Consider the following 11020-nt stretch of genomic DNA (forward strand, 5'->3'; position numbering starts at 1 on the left):
CCAAGTTCTAGTTCCAGCCTTGCCTTAACTAGCTGTGGAACCTGAAGAGTCACATGGATTTTCAGGGACAAACTTTTTCTGTGTAAAAGGCAGGCTGGGACTAAGTAAGATCTTCTGTCACTTCCAAGTCTAGAGTTCTGTGCTTCCTTGAGGGAGGTGGCACTATAACAACAGTACACACTTGGATGTAACAACTGTGTTGAAATGATGAAGACTGTTTATCAATGGAGAACTACTAATCTTCAAGATAAACTTTTAGGTTAATTTTAAAAAGAAAGCAAAGGATAGAAGAGTGTAGATAGCATGTTACCATCTGTGTTAAGACAAAAGAGAATACATGTGTACTTTCATATGTCTAGAACATCTCTTTAAGGATACATAGAAGCTGGCATTATTGAGAGGGAAATGAGTAGTTGGGAAACAATGGCGGTTCTGGAATTTATTTTTCACTATACAATATATCCTTTTGTGGGTTCCATGGCGTAATAGTTAGCTCTCTGGACTCTGAATCCAATATATCCTTTTGTACTTGGGTATTTTCTTTTCTCTTTTTCTTTTGGAGAAAGGGTCTCACTCTGTTGCCCAGGCTGGAGTGCAATGACACGATCTTGGCTCACTGCAGCCTTGACCTCCAGGGCTCAAGCGATCCTCCCACCTCAGCCTCCCGAGTAGCTGGGACTACAGGCCCGTACCACCGCACCTGTCTAGTTTTTGTATTTTTTGTAGATATGGGATTTTGCCATGTTGCCCAAGCCCTGGGCTCAAGCAATCCTCCTGTCTCAGCCTCCCAAAGTGCTGGAATTAGAGGCATCTGCCACTGCACCGGCATACTTGCATTTCTTTCTTTTCTTTTCTTTTTTTCTTTTCCTCCCTCCCTCCCTCTCTCTCTCTCTCCCTCTCTTTCTTCTTTCTTTCTTTTTTTTTTTTTTGAGACAGAGTCTTGCTCTATCGCCCAGGCTGGAGTGCAATGGTGCAATCTTGGCTCACTGCAACCTCCACCTCCTAGGTTCAAACAATTCTCCTGCCTCAGCCTCCCAAGTAGCTGGGATTACAGGAGCCCACCACTATGCCTGGCTAATTTTTTGTGTTTTTAGTAGAGATGGGGTTTTGCCATGTTGGCCAGGCTGTTCTTGAACTCCTGACCTCAGGCGATCTGCCCAAACTGGCCTCCCTAACTGCTGGGATTACAAGTGAGAGCCACCACACCCAGCCTTTCTTTTTTTAAACAGTAAAATAATTATTAGGAAAAAACATGATTAACAGAGACATATGGATGTATTGGGTACAGTGATAAGTGATGTAAAGCAAATTTGTCACTCACTTCCTTGCTTAAACCCTTCTTTTTTTTTTTTTTTTTGAGACAGAGTTTTGCCTTTGCTGCTCAGGCTGGAGTGCAATGGCGTGATCTCGGCTCACCACAACCTCCACCTCCTGGATTCAGGCAATCCTCCTGCCTCAGCCTCCCAAGTAGCTGGGATTACAGGCACGCACCACCACGCCCAGCTAATTTTGTATTTTTAGTCGAGACGGGGTTTCTCCATGTTGGTCAGGCTGGTCTTGAACTACCAACCTCAGGTGATCCGCCCGCCTCAGCCTCCCAAAGTGCTGGAATTACAGGCGTGAGCCACCGCACCTGGCTCACTTAAACCCTTTTAATCACTTCCCTTGATGGTGACTTGTGAGACCTACATAATTTGGCTAGGCTACCTCATCCTCCTCCATGGCCATTTCACCACATGCTCACTTCACTCTAGTAACACTGGTCTTCAGTAAGTTCCTAGAAATCTTAAGCTCTTCTTCCTCAGAAACGTCAAATGCAGTATCAGCAACGTCAAACAATTAACTTCTTAAGAATTCCAACTTAACTTGAGGAATTTCAAAATGCAGAGACCTCCAAGGTGCAACCCACCCCTCACTCTACACCTGAGGAAAAACTAGGCTCTGAAATCTGAAGTTACTGGCCACACAGCTAATTCTCCACTACATATATGTAATTAACCTTAGCAGTTGCTCTCTGGAGTTTCACGGAACAAAAGTAGGTTAATAAAAAGGAAGCCTTTGGATTTTAGATATTGGTAGAATGGGGCTACGTTAGGACTTAGAAAATTAATCTGATTCCTTATCCATGAAAATGTCTTCATGATGCCATTGCTCAGAGGACCCATCAGGAAAAAGAATGCTTCCTAAAACTGAAAAGCCACTGTAGTGCTGGGTTCTACCAAGAGCCACACAGTTATATTTGAAATGCATTTGTTTAATTTGAGGAAGAAATTAATTTGATCTTCCCGCCATGGGACTAGCTTTTAAAATCCACATCTCAACAATGTAGCTAAATTAACAGTAGTTAAGTAAATTAGAAACTCAAAGAGCTTCAGAATGTGAGCAAGACCATGGACAGTCCCGATGGGCATCTGTCCCTCGAGGCTACAAGGAGGTTGTCACAAAGAGCCTGAGACGCAGGCAAAAGAGGCAAGTCAAAGCTCTATGAGTTCTTTGAAAAAATTTCTTCTGAAAGATATGGACCTACTACCAGAGAACAAAAATGTCAAATTTGAATTCCATTCACAGCACCGCACCTCCCACTTCACAAATAAAAATCCATATGCATTCCTCACTAGTTAGGTCTTGTCCCATGATTGTCAGACCCTTTAAAAATATGTGTGTTTCTATTTTTATAATGTTTTTTATTTCTGCTTATAAAAGTAGTACGTTATAGAAAAGTTGGAACACATAGATGTGTAAAGAAGAAAATAAAAGTCAGTCATAATTCATGTAAGTATTGCACATCCTGGAATATTTCCTTCTAGTCTTTTTTCTTTGTGTATACATTTGATGGATGAATGTGCTTATAAGGGTTATGCAATTGGAATATTACCTTTGTCTTCTATTTTTTTTCAACTTAGGCTTTATTGTTGGAATTTCAGAAGTTATTAGATAGTAATTATTCTTTTACACAAATTTTTGTGCAATTAATAATTATTTTCATGGCATAAATTTCTGAAATGGGATTAAAATGTCCAAGGGTATAAATCTTTTAAAGTATTTGATACATATCACCTAATTATCTTCCAGAAATTGTTTTCCAGTTTACATTCTCCATAGCAACTATGTCCTTTATAAAGTCAATTTTACCAATAGAGAATAGTTTAATTGCTGACAAATTGTGTGAAATAATTATATTAAATATTTTATCTCAGTTTTGTTTGTATGTATTATCTTTCTTTAGAATTTTAGAGACGGTAAACTTTTTTACTAAATCTCATATGTAATAATTTAAATTTTCCTTGTCTAGTCATACTATTTGCTTAACACTCTATTAGATAGTACATTTTGTTTATTTGAAGTTTTTCATAATTAAAGATTTTAACCCTTTGAGCATTTGCTGAAAACACAAAGAAAAGGCCGGGCACAGTGGCTCACGCCTGTAATCCCAGTACTTTGGGAGGCTGAGGTGGGTGGATCACGAGGTCAGGAGATCGAGACCATCCTGGCTAACACAGTGAAACCCCGTCTCTACTAAAAATACAAAAAATTAGCGGGGTGTGGTGGCGGGCGCCTGTAGTCCCAGCTACTCGGGAGGCTGAGGCAGGAGAATGGCGTGAACCCGGGAGGTGGAGCTTGCAGTGAGCTGAGATCACGCCACTGCACTCCAGCCTGGTTGACAGAGTGAGACTCCACCTCAAAAACAAACAAACAACAAAACCCAAAAAACCCCAGAAAATACCTTCTTTTGTTTGATTGTTCCTTAGACATTTTTAGGGAACATTTTGGACAAAAATCAAAATGTTAGGGAAATATTGTCCTGTAGTCAAGCAAATCAACCTTTATTTCTTCCATGGCTTTTATTTAGAAAGTTCTTTTCCCATCTAAAGATAAATATTTACCTACATTTGCTTTGAGTTAATTTTATGATTAAATATATGTATATACATTTAACTTTTTATTCCTTTTGGAAATATTTTCAGGAATGGTTTGAGGGGAGGCACTAACAGATATTGTTTCCAAGTGCCTCAATACCATTTAATAAATAATCGGCATAATTTTGTAATGCCTCTTATATCACACTGTTGGCCCATAGTCACACAGTGGTTTGTATGTAGCCTCCTATGCCAGGAGTGACTGCATTGAATCCCATTTCAACTACAGGCAGCTTGAGGACTCTGCGTATAACTCTCACGGTTCCCTGAATATGCTAGGTGGCCAGTGAACTCTTATATGAAATGCACAATTAATGAGTCATTGATACACCTGGGAAAGTTTAACTTGGAAGATAAACAAATGTCTGTCCTAACTGGTTTAAATGTTTACCTTTTGAGAAAAAGGGTGCCAAGCCAGACACGACTTTTAGTGATCTTTTCTGCTTACGATTTTTCTCTTCCACCCCCTACTATTTTGATCGAGTTGCTTAGATCTTTAGAATATAATATTGGTTTCTTAGGGCCTCAGGATTAAGACTAAATTTAAGATCTCAAGGCCTTTTAATTCATTACTTTCCAAGAACAGTTATGATGCATCTGGGCTAGTATTTCTCACACTTGAGTGATACATACAGCTTTAAAATGTATGTACCTTTTTTAAAAAAAAAGACCATGAACCTTCAGTAATGCCTTATTTTTATTAAAACATCATTTAAATAAGGTGCATGTCCTTTTAGGCACATAGCAAAAAAGACAATGGGGTCATGGTTGCACAGTAGACACTCATATGGTCCACAATATACACAGTATTAATTTCTTTAATATATTGTTGTAAAAACATTGTGATTGACGCAAAAGCACAAATTTCAAGAATTCATAGAGAACCTGGAGACCTCCCTAGGAGTATATGTCATTATTCTAGTCTAACAAAATAGAAATTGGAAAATTATTTTACCATATACCACATTCAACCCTCAACCTTTGCCGTTTTTCTAGGCTGTGTGGATGCCTACCCGTATAAACTCATCTGCATATATTGTAACCATTATACAACTATGAAACTAAAGCTAAATAAAAACAAAACTATAAAACCTATGCTTCAAATAACCTTATTTAATGAGACGGATGATATTGTTTGCTGAACAAAAGTGTCTGTTCACATCACAAACCTGGTACTATTGTCTTCTATAGGCAGGGATTTTTTTTTTTTTTTTGGTTCTACATGTCCATTACTTAGTGAACAGACTTATCTGGATTTGTTTGTTCCTTCCTTCCACTATTAATCTTTATGTTTCTTCAAGAAGCATTTATTAGTTGAACAGCACATCAATCCATTAGGATTTTCATGAATTATCACCAGCTGTCAAATATCTCACCAATATTCTGAAGAATTTGCTCCTGGAAGCTGATAATTAAGCTGATTTTTGCTTTATTGATTTTAAGAAAACATGCTTTTTTTTTTTTTTTGGAGACAGTCTCACTCTGTCACCCAGGTTGGAGTGCAGTGGCCCCATCTTGGCTTACTGCAACCTCTGCCTCCTGGGTTCAAGCGATTCTCCTGCCTCAGCCTCCCGAGTAGCTGGGATTACAGGCACGTGCCACTACGCGTGGCTAATTTTTGTATTTTTAGTAGAGACAAGGTTTCACCATGTTGGCCAGGCTGGTCTTGAACTCCTGACTTCAAGTGATCCACCTGCCTTGGCCTCCCAAAGTGCTGGGATTACAGGCCTGAGCCACTGCACCTAGCTAAGAAAACATGTTCTTTTATCCCATTATGAAATAAAACCTCTCTCTGAAACCAAAAAGAAATGGTTCCAAGATGAAAGAAAAGTACTCAGTGTGGTTAAATAATTTTTAAAAATTATGACTTATATACTTATTGTATCACTTACAATCTCAGTACAAAGAGGATGTGGTTATTGTTTGCAAGTCTAAAAGCTTAACATACTGTAACAGAGAAGCTGTTTTTATTTATTTATAAAATTTATAATTTTTTATTTATAATTTATTTATAAAATAAATTCCCCCAATTTTATAGAAAAATATCATACAGGACTCTTAGGTTGCTCAAGACCCTGTTTCCTAATAGTTTTTGAAAGCTGTTGACTTTTAGAAATGAACATGTTGATCTGGGCGTAAAGGAGGAGGATATGCAGAAAACAGAAGAGATGCCAATTCACAATGCAGCAGGCAATTAATTAGCAAGAGTCGTGCTCCTTGAAACATATGATTGAGGAGATCTGAAAATCTTAGAATAACAGAAGATATATTTCCTCCAAGTAACTTTACTGGTGTGATTTTCCACCAGAGTTCAATCAGTGAATCAGATCTTAGAGTAAGGTTGTGGTTCTCAACAGGAAGTAGTTTGGCACCCCCTCCCAGGAGATATTTGGCACTGTCTGGAGACATTTTTGGTTGTCACAACTGTGGCGGGAGGGTGTTCTGGCACTTAGTGAGTAGAGGTCAAGGATGCTGCCAAACATCTTACAATGCACAGGACAGCATTCACAACAATTACCCAGCCGAAAATGTCAATAGTGCTAAGGTTGAGAAACCCCGGATTAAGGTGTCCAAGCCAAAGGGCTGTATCCTTGTGTGCACAGGGCTTGTGTGGAAGGCTGTATCCTGGTGGAGGAGTGGAGGAGCCTTTTGCCTCCTGCTTTACACACACACACACACACACACACACACACACACTTTCTGTTAAAAGGCCACAAGTACTGTTATAGGACCCCAACACTTATCCAAAGGTAGCCGTTGGGTCAGGGTTTCTGCACTAAAGTACCTTCTGTGGTTGCCAGGAATATGTTTTACGGCAGGGGTCCTGATCCAGACCCCAAGAGAGGGTTCTTGGATCTCACGCAAGAAAGAATTCAGGGCGAGTCCGCAGTGTAAAGTAAAAGCCAGTTTATTAAGAAAGTAAAGTGGTGAAAAGACACCTACTCCATAGACAAAGTAGGATGTTGCCGAAAGTAAGAGGAGGAACGATTCCATGCTAGGTACATCGCTTGTATACATAGGGAGATGTGCTCTGCTACAAGAGTTTGTGATAAATAAATAAATTACTGTATTTTGCAAGAATCAATATTATCTTTAAAGCAAAATTAGGAATGCCTTTGTTCTCCAGATATCTCGATATCTGGACACGCCTAAGTCTGGGTTTGTTTAGTAAACACTATTAATTTGTTCCCTTAGCTGTAAACATCTAGAGGCTAGGAAAGCCTAACTTTCCGAGAATGCAGCCCAGCCAGTCTCAGCCTCATTTTCCTAGCCCTCATTCAAAATGGAGTTTCTCTGGTTCGAGTGCCTCTGACAGTACCATCCAGAATTCTCCCAGTCTCCTGGCACACTAGTTAGTCACAGGAGGTTGAGTTAGAGGGTTTTTCACTGAGCCAGCCATACAATAAGACCACTATTGAAGGAACTGCTTAAGGAACAAATAATAGGAACTGTTCAAAGCATAACAGGATTCATTAATTCATTTATATACCTACTCAGCAAAACTTTATTGAACACCCACATGAACCCTTCTGCTAGACATTGTGATATATGATGAATACAGCCAGACTTGGTCCCTGCCCTCTTGCAGCTTACAGCCTAGGAGGGAACTCTAAAGGTTACCAAGAAGGGGCCAGTTTGTACAATGAGGACTCCATGAATGTACATGATTGAGCTTCACAAGTTTTCACGTTTGTAATCTCATTTGAACTGCACAACCACCTCATGAGACAACCTTTATTCCCTTCTTAGGTTAAAAATGTGCCCCAGGTCAAAACAGTTTGTAAGTGGCAGAGCTGACACTTCAGCCAAGTGACAATGAGGGCCCTGTTATATCATTCTATAGAGCAGGGATACATATAGGTGCTCTTGCCTTGATTGGTACTGAACTTGCCTCTCCTGATCCTCACCAAGCATACAGGTACAAAGCTCTCCTCTTTATGAAAAAAATGCTCCCACCTACACCATCCTTTTGCTTACAGCTGGGGATTCTAGTTTTTTCACGTATATATGCCTTGTGTTTCTAATTAGATTGTAAACTCCCAACCTGCAGGGACCAGATCTTCCATTTCCTTTGCAACCTTTTGCAGTACTGCAGTCACCCAATAAATGCCCTCTGCCTGAATGAACCTGTAGAGATAAAAATACTTTATGGCATTCCCATTTATAGGTTTCATGTTTTTATTCTGCTTTGTGATAGGACTGTACATTATAAGCTTCTAGAGGGCAGAGAAAATGGCTTAGTGCTTTCCTTTACACTCAGCAGGAACCATGCAAAATTTGATTCTTGTATGCCTTTTTGATGCTGTGGGTAATATTAGCACACTGGGGTGTTTTTGTGTATCTAAGGACCGGGGTTATCAGACTTCTCTGCAGCGGAGAATGTTCCTGCCTTTCCACTGTAAGCTCCCATGGCGCCTAGGACAGGGCTAGATCACTGCGGAAGCCCCTCCATGCTTATTTCTGTTACTAAGGAAGCCAACGGCGAACACGGCAAGCTCTTGCATAACCCTAGACCTTGCAAGGAAATGAGCAAAGTGGAAGGGGATCTGAAGGCAGGTCAGAGATGGCCTGGATGAGAATGCAAGGGTTCTCTCTGAGAATCCAGCCCAAGTCTCACATGCAAGGCTCAAGTAGGTGGCCGCCCGCAGTCCCTGGGCCCAGGATGCCCGCCCGTCCGCCCGCCTGCCCCGCGCGCCCTCGGGAGCTGTCCAGACGGCCCCGCCCGCGCCTACCTGGGCACTCACCCGTGCCGCGCGGCCTCTTCTCCTCCCACCCCGGCCACAGGAGCCCAGCTCGGGCCTGCCCCGCCGCCTCCGAGGAGCCCCGCTGGCAGCGCGCTCGTAGCTTCCACCCGGCGGGCCGAGCGACCGGCCAGACAGCGCCAGGCGCGCCGGGGGCGGTGCGGTCAGGCTCGGCGGGGCTCGGCGGGCTCGCCCTCGGCCGGGCGCCTGCAGGGGGCGCGGGGACGGCTCCGCCCCGCCGCCTCCTCTCTCCCCTCCCGGCTCCCTGGATCCGCGCCGGGAGGAAATGATGTGTTGCTGCCTGGTTAATCACAGCTCCAAACACTCATTGGCCGAGCGCTCCGCAGCCACTTCCTCCTCCTCCTCCTCCCGCTCCTCCCGCTCCGGCTCCTGCTCTTTGCAGCCGCCACCGCCGCCGCCGCCGCAGCCTCCCCCTCGGCGCTGGGGGAACTTTTCTACTCTCTGTGACGGTCTCCCCCGCCGCCCCTGGGGGCAAGCCCAGCTGGTCCGCCCGCCCCGCCCGCGGCCGTGCTCCCAGCCCGAGCCTCTGCGCCTCGGGAAGTTTATTCTGCCCGCCCTCCTCCCCTTCCTCCTCCTCTTCACCCCGCCTCCCCGCCCTCCCCCGGCTCTTTCCCCCGGGTGGCTGCCGCTGCCGCCGCTGCCGCTGCCAGCCTGCTCCTCGGCCAGCCGCGCCGGCCCCAGGGCTGGGAAGCCCCCGGCCCCACGCACCGCTCCGCTGCAGCCGCCGCAGCTGCCGCAGCTGCCGCCGCTCGGGGCCGGCCCTCGGCCCCCGGCTCCCGGCCCCGCAGAGTTCCGGGCTCCCTCGCCGGCTGCACCGCCCCGCCCCGCCCCGCGCCGCGCCGCGCCGCGCCGCGCCGACCTGCAGCGCCCGGCTGCCTCGCACTCCGCCTCCCCCGGCTCAGCCCCCGGCCGCCGCGGGACCCGAGGTGAGCGCAGGTCGCCGGCCGCGCCTGCTGGAGCCGGGAGGACTGAGGGAGGAGGTAGCCTAGCGGGAGAAGAGGCAGGGATCGGGGGTGGCAGGGTGGGCGTCTGCGGTGCCTCCCCCTCGCTTTCATTCCTTTCTCCCCCAAGCTTGATCCCCTCTCCGTGGGGGAAGCAGCCGCGGAACAAAACTGTCTTGCTTTGGGCCTGAACTGCTGGTGGGATATGGGGGGCGGGGGGGCAGAGGCGTGGAGCGGGGGTCTCAGGTTTGCATTGGGGTGTGTGTGCGTGCGTGTGTGTGTGTGTGTGTGTGTGTGTTGTGAACTCCTTCAGGGTGTGCGACTCTGACTTGTAAATCGATCTGGCCGCGGGGCCACGGGGTTCACCTTCCTAGCTGAGCTTGGTAGAGAGTAAGGAGATAGATAGGCGAATTTCCCCCACCCTCAAAATATCCATCTCTTCCAAGAGGAATTTTCTGCTGGAGAGACAGCCAATAAACTCTGCTCAACTCCCTCCCTCCCTCGGTTCTTCCTAGCTGCAGTTTCAAAAAGCTTCAAAGCCAGGAATGTGGGATTCATCTTCCGATCCCCAGAAGGCAAATGTGGTTACAGATGTTGCACGGTACTTTGCCAAGTTTAAAACCCTTCCTTCAACACTGTAACCAAAACAGTGAGGCTAGAACCTCGGGCGCACTAAGAAGAGATGTGGGCCTCTGGGGCCGCTGGATTCAATAACTTCCGTCAGGTTCTAGACTGGCTCGGCTCTGTCCAGTTTGTGCCAGATAGTCTCCCACCCCCTCCCCACTCCTCCTTTCCCCTGGAGATTTGAACGCAGCTTGCATGGGAGAAAAGCTACTTAGAGAAGAGAACGTTCCACTTAGTAACAGAAGAAAAGTCTTGGTTAAAAAGTTGTCATGAATTTGGCTTTTGGGGAGAGGCAGCAAGGTAATACAATGGACTTGTCAATTTTATTGGGCTTTTCTTTCTTTTTTGAGGGATGTATTATGGTAAGAGTTAGATGATGGGCAAAGGGGCCCGTTCCATACATGTTTTTACATATTTTTGAAAAGAGGCCCATGAATTGAGACACAACCCAGTGGTTTTAAAGAATCCTGTCCCAGAGATGCAGATTGCTCTGACAGCCCAAGGGAAGGCGGTGGCAAAAAATAGACACCACCTCCCTTTTCCCCAAAAAAATTCTTCCTGGAAAGGTGGTGTTAAGAAATTTCAGAGATGGGCTGATCCAAGTGGCGGGCCTTAAATGGAAACACTATAGTATGTCCTGGCACTTGTCTCTGGAGGTGGGTTGCTGGCCAGGGGCCCAGGCTTCCGCAGCCAGCAGACACTAGACTTGTGCTGACCTCAGACATCGGCCTCACCATGCAGCTTCATAGTGTGCAGACTGCTTAAGTTTGAAATA

At 45.2% G+C, this 11020-nt stretch overlaps 1 protein-coding gene across 1 annotated transcript in view; it reads right to left on the reverse strand.

The window, feature by feature from the left end:
• The window catches only part of UPP2 (uridine phosphorylase 2), a 263171-nt gene extending 254242 nt beyond the window's left edge, over window positions 1–8929 (reverse strand). The window contains exon 1 of the mRNA XM_063646019.1: window positions 8651–8929. The gene's annotated coding sequence lies outside the window, so the exon portion shown is untranslated. The remainder of the gene's footprint in view (window positions 1–8650) is intronic.
• Between the last annotated feature and the right edge of the window lie 2091 nt (window positions 8930–11020).

Source organism: Symphalangus syndactylus, chromosome 9, assembly GCF_028878055.3.
Source record: "Symphalangus syndactylus isolate Jambi chromosome 9, NHGRI_mSymSyn1-v2.1_pri, whole genome shotgun sequence".
NCBI lineage: Eukaryota > Metazoa > Chordata > Mammalia > Primates > Hylobatidae > Symphalangus > Symphalangus syndactylus.